We start from the raw sequence: 19,565 nt of genomic DNA, 5'->3' as shown, positions 1-19,565 counted from the left end.
GACGCCTGCAATATAACTGCTTACACAAATACTGCTCTTCTCTATGGACTTTGGCACAGGGTCATTTTAAAAATGACAGGCAGAGGAAGAGGCAGGCAGGGTGGTAGGGGTCGGCAGGTGCACCAGGCCAGAGCCTAAGTGGGACGCTGGAGAAGGTGCGTGTGATTACGTCAAAGGACGCACCAGGTTAAATGGCTCACTCAGCCTTCCGCTTCTGCACCCTCCTCATCCTCTGTATTTGCAACCTCCTCACTCTCTGCTGTGTGCACACCCAAAGACACCACCACCACCTCCATAGCCCCTCCACTCGAGTCAGAGGAATTATTTTCTCATTAATTTCCAGACCATACCGATGCACAGCCATTCTTAGCATCTGATGAGGAAGAGGAGTGTCTGACGACAGTACCCAGATCAGCCCAAGGAGTGTGGTCCCCGCTGTTGCTGCCTACTTCGAGATCTCAAATGTCAGTGGTGGTGAAGGGGACGATGATGACGTGTTGAGGAATGTCACGTGGATGCCCACAAGAGAGGAAGAGGAGGGGAGTTCAGAGGTAGAGACGGAGCAACAGATAAGGAGGAGAAGGAGGAGAAGCAAGCAGAACTCGCAGTGCATAGAAGGCAAAAAGCAGACTGCAAATATATCTGGAGCGAGCCATCCACCATGCATGGTCACATCTTGCGCTCCCTGGACTCGGCACATGGCTCTCCAGTGTGGGCTTTTTTTAAACGTGTTAGCTGCTGACAATAGTGTTGCCATCTGCCCCCAAAGACCAACACTGTTAGACCCCACAAAGCCACACTCCCGGCACTTCACGTCCTCCCTCTTCTCCTTCTCCTCTCTCCTCCCATTTGTCCTCCACTCCACCTTCCACCATGCCGTCGTCGCGTTCATCTGGCAGAAGGCAGGCTTCCGTGGCCCAAATGTTTGAGCATAAAAAGTTGATGACACCGGATAACCCTCTTGCTTAATGGCTGACAGCTGGATTGTCGGAACTGCTAGCCCGCCAACTACTGTCAAATAAACTGGTGGTCTTGGAGGCCTTTTGAAAATTTCTGGCCATTGGCACACCGCAATGGAAGGTCCCCGGAAGGAAATATTTCTCCCAGAAGGGCATCCCAAAGCTATATGGCCACATTCATTGGCAATTGAAAATATCTCTGACACACAGTGTCGATGCAAAGATAGATCTGACCACAGACACATGGTCTAGCAAGCAAGGGTAGGGAAGGTACATAACTTTTACTACCCACAGTTTGGACCTTCTGACGGCCGTCAAGCATGTAACCCGTGGCACCCGTGTGGCTTTAGTGTTACCGCCACGGATTGCATGCAGGCCCTCCTCTTCTTATCCTCCTCCTACTCCATCCTCCGCCTTCTCAGCTTACTCCTCCTTTTCCACTGCTACCGCCTCTTCTGCTGCACTGCCCAAGCTCCCTAGAACCTATTTGACGTGCCAGGTGGGACATTGCCATGCTGTGCTGTGGCTGTTGTGCCTGGAAGCCAAGAGCCACACCAGTCCTGCATTCTTTTCATCTCTGCAGTCACAGGACGATCAATGGCTAACACCACTCAATTTGACAGTTGGTAAAGTGGTGTGTGACAACGGTGCCAATCTGCTGAGCACACTGAAACAGGGAAAAATGACACACGTGCTGTGCATGGCACATGTCCTGAACTTAGTCGTTCATTGCCAAATACCCCGAGGACCAGGATGTCTTGCGGCAGGCCAGGAAGATCTCTGGCCATTTTAGAAGATCTTACATGGCCATGGCTGACATTTAGCGGCGATACCACCTGCCCAACAGATGTCCGATTTGTGACAGCCCGACGCACTGGAACTTGTTTATGCTTGATAGGCTGCTACAGCAGCAACGTGCCATTAATGACTACCTGTACGAACTCTGCGGCAAGAAAAGTTCTGGGGAGCTTGGTTTCTTTTCACCACTCCAGTGGCTGCTCATGCGTGATGCATGCAGACCTCTGCAGCCATTTGATGAGATTACCAAACTGGTCAGTCGCAGCCAGGGCACCATTAGTGACATAACACCTTACGCCTTCTTTCTGGAGTGTGCATTGCGTTGTGTCATTGATCAAAAGGTCGAGGAGTAGGAGCTGCAAGATGAGTAAGTCTCAATGCTGAATGAATTCCAGGGGGGGGGGGCTACTCCATCTAAAACAAGTCAGCAGGAGTCTGAAGAGGAGTCAGAGGAGGATGGTGGCTGGGGGGAGGAGGAGGAGCAAAGAGAGCAGGCTTTGAGGGGGTCTTTAAACTTTTTGTGGATCCCTGGTGTTGTCCGTGGCTAGGGGTAGGAGACCGAGAATGACATTCTCCTGGACGATGAGCAGGAGCCAGGCTGCTCCACCGCTTCCAATTTAGTGCAAATGGGGGCCTTCATGCTCCAGTGTTTGAAAAGAGAAGGAGGAGGAGGAGCAAGAAGAGCAGGCTTTGAGGGGGTCTTTAAACTTTTTGTGGATCCCTGGTGTTGTCCGTAGCTAGGCGTAGGAGACAGAGAATGACATTCTTCTGGGCGATGAGCAGGAGCCAGAGAGCTCCACCACTACCAATTTAGTGCAAATGAAGAGGGACCACCGTATAAAATACATAAAGTGCAAAGAACAGTCCTGGGTGGCAACGAACTTAGACCCCCAGTACAAACACAAAATGGCGGACATGTTATCAGCATCACAGAGGGCTGTCAGAATGCAGCATTTCCAGGCCTTGCTGCTCCTTGCTAATTTTTGGGGCCTGTACTGGCCTACAGTAAAATAGTTATCCAGTGACCGTCTAAAATACCTCCAGCCACATAATAACTTTTGAAAGGAGAGGATGAGGAGATTGAGAGTCATCCTCCTGATGAGGACAGCGAAGTCTTGTCTGTTGGGACTCTGGAACACATAGCTGACTTTATTATGCTGCCTTTCCCGTGACCCTCACGTTATACGCATTTTGGCCAACACCAATTACTGGTTGCTCACCCTTCTCGACCCCTGCTACAAAGAGAACTTCTCATCTCTCTTTCCTGTGGTGGAGGGGACAAGCAAAATGGTGCAATACCAGAAGGTCCTTGTGGAAAAATTGCTCCAAAAATTTCCAGCTGACAACACTGGCAGCAGAGTACGTAGTTCCTTGGGCAACTGAGGAGGGGCAACGAGGGGAACACACAAAAGTTCCAACAGAGGCAAGGCAACGCTCTCCAAAGCCTAGGACAGTTTCATGACACCCCGCCAGCAACTGCACCCTGATGTGTGGCCTAGTGTCACAAGAAGAGAAAAGTTTTGGAAGATGGTGAAGGAGTACGTAGCAGACCATGTCAGCGTCCTCAATGATCCTTCTGTGCCTTACAACTATTGGGTGTCCAAATTGGATATGTGGCACAAATATGTGCTCTACGCCTTGGAGGTGCTGACCTGCCCTGCCACCAGCGTTTTGTCAGAGTGGGTATTTAGTGCTGCTGATAAGCACATCCGCCTGTCAACTGAAAATGCTGACCGGTTGACTTTTATAAAAATGAACAAGGCCTGGATTGCCCCTAACTTCTCTATTCCACCAGAGGAAAGCAGCAGAACATAAAGGCACTTTAAATGTGATTTTTATGGTGTATTGAATACACTGTATTTCCATGAACCCCTTCCACAACAAAAAGGGTATATGGTCCAATCTTCCTTTTCTCGTCCTCCTCCATCATTTCAACATGCTTATTAGGCTGCCCTCACTTCTAATGTTTTAGAGGGTCAGCTCAGCAGCAGGTCCTCAACCATAATTTTTTCAATGGTCAGCTCAACAGCAGTCCCTCAACCATAATTTTTTCGATGGTCAGCTCAGCAGCAGGCCCTCAACCATAATTTTTGAGATGGTCAGCTCAGCAGCAGGCAGTCGCCCCTAATGTTTTAGAGAGTCAGCCCAGCAGCAGGCCCTCGCCCATAATGTTTTAGATGGTCAGCTCAGCAGCAGGCCCTCGCCCATAATGTTTTAGATGGTCAGCTCAGCAGAAGGCCCTCACCCCCAATTTTTACCATGCTCAGATCAGCAGCAGGCACTCGCTTCTAATGTTTTACAGAGTCAGCTCACCAACAGACCCTGAACCATAATTTTTGCGATGGTCAGCTCAGCAGCAGGCACTCACCCCATGGTCAGCTTAGCAGCAGACTCTCACCCATAATTTTTTAGATGGTCAGATCAGCAGCAGGCCATCAATCATAATTTTTCAAGGGTGTGTATGATGCCCTCCTTTATGTGTAATAAAGGGTGTATTGGAGTGCCGGTTCCATGTAATTTTTGGCAGCCCTTTCACTTAGTGCATAGGCTTTATGAGTGTAGGAGTCGCACTACCTCAACAATTGTACCACAATGTGAATGAGGCTATTAGGGATGAGCGAACTCGAACTGTATAGTTCGGGTTCGTACCGAATTTTGGGGTGTCCGTGACACGGACCCGAACCCGGACATTTTCGTAAAAGTCCGGGTTCGGGTTCGGTGTTCGTCGCTTTCTTCGCGCTTTTGTGACGCTTTCTTGGCGCTTTTTGAAAGGCTGCAAAGCAGCCAATCAACAAGCGTCATACTACTTGCCCCAAGAGGCCATCACAGCCATGCCTACTATTGGCATGGCTGTGATTGGCCAGAGCACCATGTGACCCAGCCTCTATTTAAGCTGGAGTCACATAGCGCCGCCCGTCACTCTGCTCTGATTAGCGTAGGGAGAGGTTGCGGCTGCGACAGTAGGGCGAGATTAGGCAGATTAACTCCTCCAAAGGACTTGATTAACTGATCGATCTGCAGCTGTGGATCATTGAGCTGCTGATCCTCAATTGCTCACTGTTTTTAGGCTGCACAGACCGTTTGTCAGTCACATTTTTCTGGGGTGATCGGCGGCCATTTTGTGTCTTGTGGTGCGCCAGCACAAGCTGCGACCAAGTGCATTTAACCCTCAATGGTGTGGTTGTTTTTTGGCTAAAGCCTACATCAGGGTGAAGCTGTCACACCAAGTGCATTTAACCAGCAATAGTCTGTTCATTTTTTGGCCATATACAAAATCAGGGGCAAGCTGCGCCTGTCACCAAGTGCATTTAACCCTCAATGGTGTGGTTGTTTTTTGGCTAAAGCCTACATCAGGGTGAAGCTGTCACACCAAGTGCATTTAACCAGCAATAGTCTGTTCATTTTTTGGCCATATACTAAATCAGGGGCAAGCTGCGCCTGTCACCAAGTGCATTTAACCCTCAATGGTGTGGTTGTTTTTTGGCTAAAGCCTACATCAGGGTGAAGCTGTCACACCAAGTGCATTTAACCAGCAATAGTCTGTTCATTTTTTGGCCATATACAAAATCAGGGGCAAGCTGCGCCTGTCACCAAGTGCATTTAACCCTCAATGGTGTGGTTGTTTTTTGGCTAAAGCCTACATCAGGGTGAAGCTGTCACACCAAGTGCATTTAACCAGCAATAGTCTGTTCATTTTTTGGCCATATACTAAATCAGGGGCAAGCTGCGCCTGTCACCAAGTGCATTTAACCCTCAATGGTGTGGTTGTTTTTTGGCTAAAGCCTACATCAGGGTGAAGCTGTCACACCAAGTGCATTTAACCAGCAATAGTCTGTTTATTTTTTGGCCATATCCCAGTCTAATTCTGTCACTAAATCCATACCGGTCACCCAGCGCCTAAATACTAGGCCTCAAATTTATATCCAGCTAAATCTGTCCCTAGTGCTGTAGCTGGGCGAGTTATTTAGTGTCCGTTCAAGCACATTTCTTGTTCTGGGTTGAAATACAATTCCCAATTTAGCAATTTCATAATTTAGTGGTTTCTGCTATATCAGAGCTATTTGAAATCTATCCCTAAAAGGGTATATAATATTCAAGGTGCACATTGGGTCATTCAGAATAACTTCACACACACCCGCTACTGTGTATTTCCAAGTCTAATTCTGGCACTAAACCCATACCTGTCACCCAGCGCCTAAATACTAGGCCTCAAATTTATATCCCGCTAAATCTGTCCTTAGTGCTGTAGCTGGGCGAGTTATTTAGTGTCCGTTCAAGCACATTTCTTGTTCTGGGTTGAAATACAATTCCCAATTTAGCAATTTCATAATTTAGTGGTTTCTGCTATATCAGAGCTATTTGAAATCTATCCCTAAAAGGGTATATAATATTCAAGGTGCACATTGGGTCATTCAGAATAACTTCACACACACCCGCTACTGTGTATTTCCAAGTCTAATTCTGGCACTAAACCCATACCTGTCACCCAGCGCCTAAATACTAGGTCTCAAATTTATATCCCGCTAAATCTGTCCTTAGTGCTGTAGCTGGGCGAGTTATTTAGTGTCCGTTCAAGCACATTTCTTGTTCTGGGTTGAAATACAATTCCCAATTTAGCAATTTCATAATTTAGTGGTTTCTGCTATATCAGAGCTATTTGAAATCTATCCCTAAAAGGGTATATAATATTCAAGGTGCACATTGGGTCATTCAGAATAACTTCACACACACCCGCTACTGTGTATTTCCAAGTCTAATTCTGGCACTAAACCCATACCTGTCACCCAGCGCCTAAATACTAGGCCTCAAATTTATATCCCGCTAAATCTGTCCTTAGTGCTGTAGCTGGGCGAGTTATTTAGTGTCCGTTCAAGCACATTTCTTGTTCTGGGTTGAAATACAATTCCCAATTTAGCAATTTCATAATTTAGTGGTTTCTGCTATATCAGAGCTATTTGAAATCTATCCCTAAAAGGGTATATAATATTCAAGGTGCACATAGGGTCATTCAGAATAACTTCACACACACGCTTCTGTGCATTTCCAAGTCTAATTCTGTCACTAAATCCATACCGGTCACCCAGCGCCTAAATACTAGGCCTCAAATTTATATCCAGCTAAATCTGTCCCTAGTGCTGTAGCTGGGCGAGTTATTTAGTGTCCGTTCAAGCACATTTCTTGTTCTGAGTTGAAATACAATTCCCAATTTAGCAATTTCATAATTTAGTGGTTTCTGCTATATCAGAGCTATTTGAAATCTATCCCTAAAAGGGTATATAATATTCAAGGTGCACATTGGGTCATTCAGAATAACTTCACACACACCCGCTACTGTGTATTTCCAAGTCTAATTCTGGCACTAAACCCATACCTGTCACCCAGCGCCTAAATACTAGGTCTCAAATTTATATCCCGCTAAATCTGTCCTTAGTGCTGTAGCTGGGCGAGTTATTTAGTGTCCGTTCAAGCACATTTCTTGTTCTGGGTTGAAATACAATTCCCAATTTAGCAATTTCATAATTTAGTGGTTTCTGCTATATCAGAGCTATTTGAAATCTATCCCTAAAAGGGTATATAATATTCAAGGTGCACATTGGGTCATTCAGAATAACTTCACACACACCCGCTACTGTGTATTTCCAAGTCTAATTCTGGCACTAAACCCATACCTGTCACCCAGCGCCTAAATACTAGGCCTCAAATTTATATCCCGCTAAATCTGTCCTTAGTGCTGTAGCTGGGCGAGTTATTTAGTGTCCGTTCAAGCACATTTCTTGTTCTGGGTTGAAATACAATTCCCAATTTAGCAATTTCATAACTTAGTGGTTTCTGCTATATCAGAGCTATTTGAAATCTATCCCTAAAAGGGTATATAATATTCAAGGTGCACATTGGGTCATTCAGAATAACTTCACACACACCCGCTACTGTGTATTTCCAAGTCTAATTCTGGCACTAAACCCATACCTGTCACCCAGCGCCTAAATACTAGGCCTCAAATTTATATCCCGCTAAATCTGTCCTTAGTGCTGTAGCTGGGCGAGTTATTTAGTGTCCGTTCAAGCACATTTCTTGTTCTGGGTTGAAATACAATTCCCAATTTAGCAATTTCATAATTTAGTGGTTTCTGCTATATCAGAGCTATTTGAAATCTATCCCTAAAAGGGTATATAATATTCAAGGTGCACATAGGGTCATTCAGAATAACTTCACACACACGCTTCTGTGCATTTCCAAGTCTAATTCTGTCACTAAATCCATACCGGTCACCCAGCGCCTAAATACTAGGCCTCAAATTTATATCCAGCTAAATCTGTCCCTAGTGCTGTAGCTGGGCGAGTTATTTAGTGTCCGTTCAAGCACATTTCTTGTTCTGGGTTGAAATACAATTCCCAATTTAGCAATTTCATAATTTAGTGGTTTCTGCTATATCAGAGCTATTTGAAATCTATCCCTAAAAGGGTATATAATATTCAAGGTGCACATAGGGTCATTCAGAATAACTTCACACACCCGCTACTGTGCATTTCCAAATCTAATTCTGTCACTAAACCCATACCTGTCACCCAGCGCTTAAATACTAGGCCTCAAATTTATATCCCGCTAAATCTCTCGTTACCGCTGTCCTGTTGTGGCTGGGAAAGTTATTTAGTGTCCGTCAAAGCACATTTTTTGTTCTGGGTTGAAATACAATTCCCAATTTAGCAATTTCATAATTTAGTCGTTTCTGCTATATCAGAGCTATTTGAAATCTATCCCTAAAAGGGTAGATCATATTGAAGGTGCACATAGGGTCATTCAGAATAACTTCACACACACGCTTCTGTGCATTTCCAAGTCTAATTCTGTCACTAAATCCATACCGGTCACCCAGCGCCTAAATACTAGGCCTCAAATTTATATCCCGCTGAATTTGAATACAATACATTGGGCCAAATAATATATTTGTTGTTGTGGTGAACCATAACAATGAGAAAAACATCTAGTAAGGGACGCGGACGTGGACATGGTCGTGGTGGTGTTAGTGGACCCTCTGGTGCTGGGAGAGGACGTGGCCGTTCTGCCACATCCACACGTCCTAGTGTACCAACTACCTCAGGTCCCAGTAGCCGCCAGAATTTACAGCGATATATGGTGGGGCCCAATGCCGTTCTAAGGATGGTAAGGCCTGAGCAGGTACAGGCATTAGTCAATTGGGTGGCCGACAGTGGATCCAGCACGTTCACATTATCTCCCACCCAGTCTTCTGCAGAAAGCGCACAGATGGCGCCTGAAAACCAACCCCATCAGTCTGTCACATCACCCCCATGCATACCAGGGAAACTGTCTCAGCCTCAAGTTATGCAGCAGTCTCTTATGCTGTTTGAAGACTCCGCTGGCAGGGTTTCCCAAGGGCATCCACCTAGCCCTTCCCCAGCGGTGAAAGACATAGAATGCACTGACGCACAACCACTTATGTTTCCTGATGATGAGGACATGGGAATACCACCTCAGCATGTCTCTGATGATGACGAAACACAGGTGCCAACTGCTGCGTCTTTCTGCAGTGTGCAGACTGAACAGGAGGTCAGGGATCAAGACTGGGTGGAAGACGATGCAGGGGACGATGAGGTCCTAGACCCCACATGGAATGAAGGTCGTGCCACTGACTTTCACAGTTCGGAGGAAGAGGCAGTGGTGAGACCGAGCCAACAGCGTAGCAAAAGAGGGAGCAGTGGGCAAAAGCAGAACACCCGCCGCCAAGAGACTCCGCCTGCTACTGACCGCCGCCATCTGGGACCGAGCACCCCAAAGGCAGCTTCAAGGAGTTCCCTGGCATGGCACTTCTTCAAACAATGTGCTGACGACAAGACCCGAGTGGTTTGCACGCTGTGCCATCAGAGCCTGAAGCGAGGCATTAACGTTCTGAACCTGAGCACAACCTGCATGACCAGGCACCTGCATGCAAAGCATGAACTGCAGTGGAGTAAACACCTTAAAACCAAGGAAGTCACTCAGGCTCCCCCTGCTACCTCTTCTGCTGCTGCCGCCTCGGCCTATTCTGCTGCTGCCGCCTCGGCCTCTTCCTCCGCCTCTGGAGGAACGTTGGCACCTGCCGCCCAGCAAACAGGGGATGTACCACCAACACCACCACCACCACCTCCGTCACCAAGCGTCTCAACCATGTCACACGCCAGCGTTCAGCTCTCCATCTCACAAACATTTGATAGAAAGCGTAAATTCCCACCTAGCCACCCTCGATCCCTGGCCCTGAATGCCAGCATTTCTAAACTACTGGCCTATGAAATGCTGTCATTTAGGCTGGTGGACACAGACAGCTTCAAACAGCTCATGTCGCTTGCTGTCCCACAGTATGTTGTTCCCAGCCGGCACTACTTCTCCAAGAGAGCCGTGCCTTCCCTGCACAACCAAGTATCCGATAAAATCAAGTGTGCACTGCGCAACGCCATCTGTGGCAAGGTCCACCTAACCACAGATACGTGGACCAGTAAGCACGGCCAGGGACGCTATATCTCCCTAACTGCACACTGGGTAAATGTAGTGGCAGCTGGGCCCCAGGCGGAGAGCTGTTTGGCGCACGTCCTTCCGCCGCCAAGGATCGCAGGGCAACATTCTTTGCCTCCTGTTGCCACCTCCTCCTTCTCGGCTTCCTCCTCCTCTTCTTCCACCTGCTCATCCAGTCAGCCACACACCTTCACCACCAACTTCAGCACAGCCCGGGGTAAACGTCAGCAGGCCATTCTGAAACTCATATGTTTGGGGGACAGGCCCCACACCGCACAGGAGTTGTGGCGGGGTATAGAACAACAGACCGACGAGTGGTTGCTGCCGGTGAGCCTCAAGCCCGGCCTGGTGGTGTGTGATAATGGGCGAAATCTCGTTGCAGCTCTGGGACTAGCCAATTTGACGCACATCCCTTGCTTGGCGCATGTGCTGAATTTGGTGGTGCAGAAGTTCATTCACAACTACCCCGACATGTCAGAGCTGCTGCATAAAGTGCGGGCCGTCTGTTCGCGCTTCCGGCGTTCACATCCTGCTGCTGCTCGCCTGTCTGCGCTACAGCGTAACTTCGGCCTTCCCGCTCACCGCCTCATATGCGACGTGCCCACCAGGTGGAACTCCACCTTGCACATGCTGGACAGACTGCGCGAGCAGCAGCAGGCCATAGTGGAGTTTCAGCTGCAGCACGCACGGGTCAGTCGCACTACAGAACAGCACCACTTCACCACCAATGACTGGGCCTCCATGCGAGACCTGTGTGCCCTGTTGCGCTGTTTCGAGTACTCCACCAACATGGCCAGTGGCGATGACACCGTTATCAGCGTTACAATACCACTTCTATGTCTCCTTGAGAAAACACTTAGGGCGATGATGGAAGAGGAGGTGGCCCAGGAGGAGGAGGAGGAGGAGGAGGAAGAGGGGTCATTTTTAGCACTTTCAGGCCAGTCTCTTCGAAGTGACTCAGAGGGAGGTTTTTGGCAACAGCAGAGGCCAGGTACAAATGTGGCCAGCCAGGGCCCACTACTGGAGGACGAGGAGGACGAGGATGAGGAGGAGGTGGAGGAGGATGAGGATGAAGCATGGTCACAGCGGGGTGGCACCCAACGCAGCTCGGGTCCATCACTGGTGCGTGGCTGGGGGGAAAGGCAGGACGATGACGATACGCCTCCCACAGAGGACAGCTTGTCCTTATCCCTGGGCAGCCTGGCACACATGAGCGACTACATGCTGCAGTGCCTGCGCAACGACAGCAGAGTTGCCCACATTTTAACCTGTGCGGACTACTGGGTTGCCACCCTGCTGGATCCACGCTACAAAGACAATGTGCCCACCTTACTTCCTGCACTGGAGCGTGATAGGAAGATGCGCGAGTACAAGCGCACGTTGGTAGACGCGCTACTGAGAGCATTCCCAAATGTCACAGGGGAACAAGTGGAAGCCCAAGGCCAAGGCAGAGGAGGAGCAAGAGGTCGCCAAGGCAGCTGTGTCACGGCCAGCTCCTCTGAGGGCAGGGTTAGCATGGCAGAGATGTGGAAAACTTTTGTCAACACGCCACAGCTAACTGCACCACCACCTGATACGCAACGTGTTAGCAGGAGGCAACATTTCACTAACATGGTGGAACAGTACGTGTGCACACCCCTCCACGTACTGACTGATGGTTCGGCCCCATTCAACTTCTGGGTCTCTAAATTGTCCACGTGGCCAGAGCTAGCCTTTTATGCCTTGGAGGTGCTGGCCTGCCCGGCAGCCAGCGTTTTGTCTGAACGTGTATTCAGCACGGCAGGGGGCGTCATTACAGACAAACGCAGCCGCCTGTCTACAGCCAATGTGGACAAGCTGACGTTCATAAAAATGAACCAGGCATGGATCCCACAGGACCTGTCCGTCCCTTGTCCAGATTAGACATTAACTACCTCCCCATAACCATATATTATTGGACTCCAGGGCACTTCCTCATTCAATCCTATTTTTATTTTCATTTTACCATTATATTGCGAGGCTACCCAAAGTTGAATGAACCTCTCCTCTGCCTGTGTGCTAGGCCTAAATATATGCCAATGGACTGTTGCAGTGGTGGCTGACATGAAGCCTGATTCTCTGCTATGACATGCAGACTAATTCTCTGCTGACATGAAGCCAGATTGTCTGTTACGGGACCTCTCTCCTCTGCCTGGGTGCTGGGCCTAAATTTATGACAATGGACTGTTGCAGTGGTGGCTGACGTGAAGCCTGATTCTCTGCTATGACATGCAGACTGATTCTCTGCTGACATGAAGCCAGATTGTCTGTTACGGGACCTCCCTCCTCTGCCTGGGTGCTGGGCCTAAATATATGCCAATGGACTGTTGCAGTGGTGGCTGACGTGAAGCCTCATTCTCTGCTATGACATGCAGACTGATTCTCTGCTGACATGAAGACAGATTCTCTGTTACGGGACCTCTCTCCTCTGCCTGTGTGTGTGCTGGGCCTAAATATATGCCAATGGACTGTTGCAGTGGTGGCTGACGTGAAGCCTCATTCTCTGCTATGACATGCAGACTAATTCTCTGCTGACATGAAGACAGATTCTCTGTTACGGGACCTCCCTCCTCTGCCTGGGTGCTGGGCCTAAATATATGCCAATGGACTGTTGCAGTGGTGGCTGACGTGAAGCCTCATTCTCTGCTATGACATGCAGACTAATTCTCTGCTGACATGAAGACAGATTCTCTGTTACGGGACCTCTCTCCTCTGCCTGGGTGCCGGGGCCTAAATATCTGAGAATGGACTGTTCCAGTGGTGGGTGACGGGAAGCCAGATTCTCTGCTATGGAACCTCTCTCCAATTGATTTTGGTTAATTTTTATTTATTTAATTTTTATTTTAATTCATTTCCCTATCCACATTTGTTTGCAGGGGATTTACCTACATGTTGCTGCCTTTTGCAGCCCTCTAGCTCTTTCCTGGGCTGTTTTACAGCCTTTTTAGTGCCGAAAAGTTCGGGTCCCCATTGACTTCAATGGGGTTCGGGTTCGGGACGAAGTTCGGATCGGGTTCGGATCCCAAACCCGAACATTTCCGGGATGTTCGGCCGAACTTCTCGAACCCGAACATCCAGGTGTTCGCTCAACTCTAGAGGCTATCCTTTATGTGATATACAGGTTGTATATGAGTGCCTCTTCCTTGTAATTTTTGCAGCACTTGCACTTTATATACAAGTAAATATACAGGAAAGAATGTTCCCTAACAATTTTTCCTCTAAAATCGATTTTATCTTCGGTTTTGTGCTCATTATTTTCCGTCTGTAAAATTTGCATACTACTTGGGCAACATCGTTCCCAGAAGCGACCTGGGAGTTCAAGATGCATCCAGACATCCTCCCCATGGTGTTCTAGAACCATTTCAGTGGTGTTTCCATCAATTGACCTTTTCATGTGAAAGAGACACCCTCCCCTCTTCACAGCAGGGGGTGCCTGGTTTAATGCTGGGTTCTCCCATTGACCTTCATTGTGCTTGGGTGCTCGGTAGAGCACCTGAGAATCCCGAGGTGTTCTACTTGAGCACACTAGCACTACGGTGCTCGATCAACACTTCACACTAACCTTTTGTGCAGGCTTCTGAGCAGAGTAGCTGGTTCCTACACTGCCCTAAAAATGTAGGCTTAGATAAGTCCAAGAGAGGCGGTAAATTAATGTTAGGTACCCATCTACGGAAGCCACCTTGACGCCCGGTAGATGGGCCCGACACAAGTTTGATCAAAATGTGCACTAAAAGATTCAATTTTTCCATTTTTAGTGGGTATAATATCACTTTAATTTAGAATGATCCCCATTTCTCAGCTCCATTGTTTGTATGTGTAAAGTTCAGCCATTTTTTTTCTCAACCATGTTTGCTTTATGGATATGCACCTGTGACTATGAATATGTATGTGCTAGTCTAAATTTCTTGTAGTATGTAACAGGTCAGCCAGTTTCAAAGGTGCAAAGATGCTGACAGATGCCCTTTAATTTTGATAATCTAACTTCATTGCAAAGAAAGCTCTTGACCAGGTTTAGTTCAGCAATAGTTCACATTCTGGTGGTGTTTTGTCTTTCAGAATCTGTCAAGTATGCAGATTTGCATTTTTTTTCTGGTTGTTTCCATTTCTTCTGAATAATGATGTTTGTTCAATTTTCTGGTGAGTTATTCTAGCGTTAGATGTGAAATGTTCGATGAATAGATAAACTAAGTAAATGCAAACCAGTTCACTGAAGGATAAAAGGCAATTTCAGAAATAATTTCACAATCAAATAGACCTTTTATAGACTACTTTGTAACATTAATTTAGATTATAATCAGAACATTTATATATAACATTTAAAAGTTCCAGTAAGTGGAACAGTTTGTCAACACATTTTAGATGCTTGAACACTGAAACCATTTTAGAAAGAAAATGCAATTAAATGAAAATGAAGAAAATGAACAAAAAATGCTTATTTAGAAATCCCTCATATGAATGATGAATACAAGTTAACATCAATCTAAACAACTGTAGTAGACTGAGTTTTTTCTTATGCTAAAACAATTGGGCTCCACATGACAGGTCATAGTGCAATTGTACGGTTTTGTCTGAACACCCAGTTTCTGAAGTGGGGCTCTAGTGTATAGTAACCAACAAGTAATCTAAGCATTTTACTGTGCTTAGGTGGTGCATTCACTGATTTATTATTTGATTTCTGAACATATTTCAAAAAAGGAAAATAATAGGGGAAAATGGAAGTCACAAAGTACAAATGAGCACAGGTGAAGTATTGTTATAATCATACATTCTGTTTTTCTTGCATAATTCAGTAGGATATGTGTATATGTCAACCTTTTTAACATATCCCATTAAAGTGGCCCCTTTTTCAACTTTCATAAGTAGAGTTGAGCGGACACCTAGAAGTTCGGGTTTGACGGGTTTGGCCGAACTTCACAAAAAAGTTTGCATTAGACACCCAAACTTGACACCAAACCCGAACCCCATTGAAGACAATGGAAACCCGAACTTTGGAGCACTAAAATGGCTCTAAAAAAGTAATGGAAAGGGCTAGAGGGCTGCAAAAGGCAGCAAAATGTGGTTGAGAGCAAGGTAAGTGCTCTGCAAACAAATGTGAATAGGGAAATTACTTAAAATTTGAGTTGAGCGAACCCGAACTGTAAATTTCGGGTTCGTACCGAACTTTAGGTTTTTTTGTACCCAGACCCAAACTCGAACATTTTCGTAAAAGTTTGGGTTCGAGTTCAGTGTTCGGCGATTTAATTGCGCCTTTTGAAAGGCTGCAGGGCAGCCAATCAACAAGCGTTTAACTAGTGTGCCCTTAGAAGCCATCACAGCTATGCCTATTAATGGCATGGCTGTGATTGGCCAAGTGCAGCATGTGACCCAGCCTCTATATAAGCTGGAGTCATGTAGCACCACACGTCACTCTGCTCTTGCTAGTTGTAGGGATAGGATGCTGCTGCTGTGTGAGAGAGATTAGGAAAGACTCTGATATCTGCACTTGGTGTGAAGTCAGCGATCTACAGCGGTTTTTGTTTTGAGGGTGCAATGAAACATTTTTGTACCCTGCCCTGAGACCAGTGATACTGAAAAAAAAGTTTTAATCCGTCTGTTAGTTAGGTGGGCGTCGGCGGCCATTTTGTGCAACAGCAGTGCACCAGCACTGCATATGTGCCAGGGACAATAATTTAATCCTGTTCTTGCAGTTCAGTGGCTGACATATACCCATTTTTAAAGTGCACCTGCACTGCATATATGCCAGGGGAAGGGAAAATAATATAGTCTGTGAGTTCGGGGACTCAGGGGGTGATATATCCCCATTTATTTCTGCAAAGTAACCCTGTGCTGCATTTCTAAGAGTGAAATATAATCAGTTAAATCCATCTGTTCCATTGTGGGGTGACATATTTAATTTATTTTTGTAAAGTACCTCTCAGGCCTGCACTGCATATGTGACAGGCAGGCACATAAATTCAGCAAATCCATCTCTTCCATTGTAGGTGTGACATATCTACAATTTTTTATGCTAAAAACCCCCTGTGCTTAATTTGTGAGAGTGAAATATAATCACAGTTAAATCCATCTGTTTCATTTAGAGTTGAAAAAAAAACTTTTTTTTGGGCAATAAAGTACCTTTTTGCCCTGTGCTGCATTTCTGACAGTCCAATAAAACCGCCAAATACTGCAGTTACATTTTTTGCTGAAAAATTTAATTTTTTGTTGCTATAAAGTACATTTGCAACCTACTGTCAGTCAAATAAAACCATTAAATACTGCTGTTACATACTTGGCCTCCAAATTCCCATTTTTGGGTGTAAATTACCTCTGAGGCCTGCACATGTGACAGGCAGGCACATAAATTCAGCAAATCCATCTGTTCCATTGTAGGGGTGACATATCCACCATTTTTTATGTATTTTTTATGCAATAAGTTTAAAAAACTCGTCTGTTCCATTGTTGGGTGACATTTACCCATTTTTACCATCCAAAAACCCCTGCTCTGCCTAGTTGACAGGGACCTAAATTAAAAAAATTTGTTTGTTCCATTGTTGGGTGATATTAACCCATTTTGGCCGTCAAAAAAACGCTGCTCTGCATTGTTCACAAGGAACTTAATTTAGTTAAAACATCTGTTACTTCGGTGGATGACCTCAAAAAATAAGGAGAGCGTCAAACAAGTGACATAGCCCTGGTCGTGGTGCTGCTGGTGTTATTGGAGCTCCTGTTGCAGGGACGCCCAAGTGAAACATCAGCGTTATTTTGTAGGGCCAAATGTGGCTCTACTAATGGTGAGGCCAGAACATGTACAGGCGATAGTAGATTGGATGGCTGACAGTGCCTCCAGTTCCTTCACATTGTCTCCCACCCAGTCCCCTGCTGAAAGATCAGAGTTGGCACCTGCAGCCCATGGCCATCAGTCTTTCACCTAACCCTCTTGCAAATCAGGCAAGCAGTCTGAGCCCCAAGTCATGCAGCAGTCTCTTCTGCTTTTTGATGACTCTGCTGGCAGGGTTTCCCAGGGCCATCCACATAGCCCTGCCCCAGAAGTGGAAGAGATGACCAACCACTTATGTTTCAGGATGAGTACATGGGAGGACCACCGCAGCACGTCTCGGATAATGACGAAACACAGGTGCCAACTGCTGAGGCTTTCTGCAGTGGGCAGACCAACAAGGAGGGCAAGGATGAAGACTGGGTAGAAGATGATGTGGAGGACGATGAGGTCCTCGACCCCACATGGAATCAAGGTCATGCAAGTGATCTGTGTGGTTCGGAGGAAGGTGGTGGTCGCACAGAGTCACCAGCACAGCAAAAGGCGGAGCAGGGTGCAAAAGCGGAGCGGCCGTCCCCTAGACAGTACACCTGCTACTGCCCACCGCACTAAGGGACTGAGCACACCAAAGCCAGCTCCAAGAAGTTCCCTGGCGCGGCAGTTCCTCAGACAATGTGCTGATGACAAGACACGAGTAGAGATGTCCCGAACTATTCGCCAGCGAACAGTTCCCGGCGAATATCGCATGTTCGTGTTCGCCGCGGCGGGCGAACATATGCGATGTTCGGTCGGCCTCCTATACGTCATCATTGAGCAAACTTTGACCCTGTACCTCACAGTCAGCAGACACATTCCAGCCAATCAGCATACCCTCCCTCCCAGACCCTCCCACCGCCTATCAAAAAGCAAGGACAGCATCCATCTTAGATTAATTCTGAAGCTGCAGTGTCGCAAAGTTGAAATCGCAATGCGATTAATACATATTATATTAATCGCATTGCGATTGCAACTTAGAGCTGGGTTGCTAATGGTTATATTGATAGAATATAACGAAGATTGAGAATATAGTGCTATATTCGTTGTCAATTCTAGCAAACAACCATTAGGAACCTAGATCTAAGTTTTAATCGCAATGCGAATAATGCAGGTTATATTAATTGCATTGCGAATTCAACTTAGAGCTAAGTTCCTAATGGTTGTATTGCTAGAATTGACGAATATAACGAATATAGCACTATATTCTCAATCTTCGTTATATACTAGCAATACAACCAATAGGAACCCAGCAGCTCTAAGTTGAATTCGCAATTCGATTAATGTAACCTGCATTAATCGCAGTGCGATTTCAACTTAGAACTTCTGCCGACTTCCGTGCTCATGGAGCGTCCCCATCACCATGGGAACGGCTCCATGCTAGAATGTACTGTCGGATATGAGAAAGTTGAAATTGTAATGCGATTAATTCAAGTTCTATAATTCGCATTGCGATTTCAACTTATAACTTCTGCCGACTTCCGTGCTCATGGAGCGTCCCCATCACCATGGGAACGACTCCATGCTAGAATGTACTGTCGGATTTGAGAAAGTTAAAATCGCAATGCGATTAATTCAAGTTCTATAAATCGCATTGTGATTTCAACTTACCACACTTTGCGTCAACTACGTAATTTTCCATCTGAGTTTTGCCATAGATCCCCCTCCGGCATGCCACAGTCCAGGTGTTAGTCCCTTTGAAACAACTTTTCCATCACTATTGTGGCCACAAAGAGTCCCTGTAGGTTTTCAAATTCGCCTGCCTATTGAAATCTATTGCGGTTCGCACGTTCGCGAACATTTGCGGAAATTTGCGTTCGCCGGTTGCGAACGGAAAATTTTATGTTCGCGACATCTCTAGACACAAGTGGTTTGCACGCTGTGCAATCAGAGCCTGAAGCAAGGCATAAACGTTCTAAACCTGAGCAGAACCTGCATGACCAGGCATCTAAGTGCAAAGCACGAGTTGCAGTGGAGTAGACAACTCAAAAACAAGAAAGGTCTCTGGCTCCTCCTGCTTCCTCTTCTGCTGCAGTCTTGGCCTCTTCATCCCCCTCTGGAGTGACAGTGGCACCTGCCACCCCGCAAACAGAGGATGTGGCAGCAACGCCACCACCTCGGTCACCAAGCATCTCCACAATGTCCCATAGAAGCGTTCAGCTGTCTATCTCCCAAACACTGGAGCGAAAGAGGAACTACCCTCCTACCCACCCGTGATCCCTGGCCCTGAAAGTCAGCATTTCCAAATTACTGGCCTATAAAATGCTGTCATTCCGTCTGCTGGACACGCACAGTTTTAAGAATCTGATGGCGATAGCTATCCCACAGTACGTTGTGCCCAGCCGCCACAACTTTTCCAGGTGAACCATCCCTTCCCTGCACAACCAAATAGGGGAACAAAATCAGGTGTGCACTGCGCAATGCCATCTGTGGGTAGGTCTGCATAACTACGGATACGTGGACTAGTAAGCACGGTCAGGGACATTATATCTCCCTAA

Source organism: Bufo gargarizans, chromosome 2 (assembly GCF_014858855.1).
Source record: "Bufo gargarizans isolate SCDJY-AF-19 chromosome 2, ASM1485885v1, whole genome shotgun sequence".
NCBI lineage: Eukaryota > Metazoa > Chordata > Amphibia > Anura > Bufonidae > Bufo > Bufo gargarizans.
The sequence above is the reverse complement of the archived record's forward strand: the minus strand, read 5'-3'. Positions refer to the sequence as shown.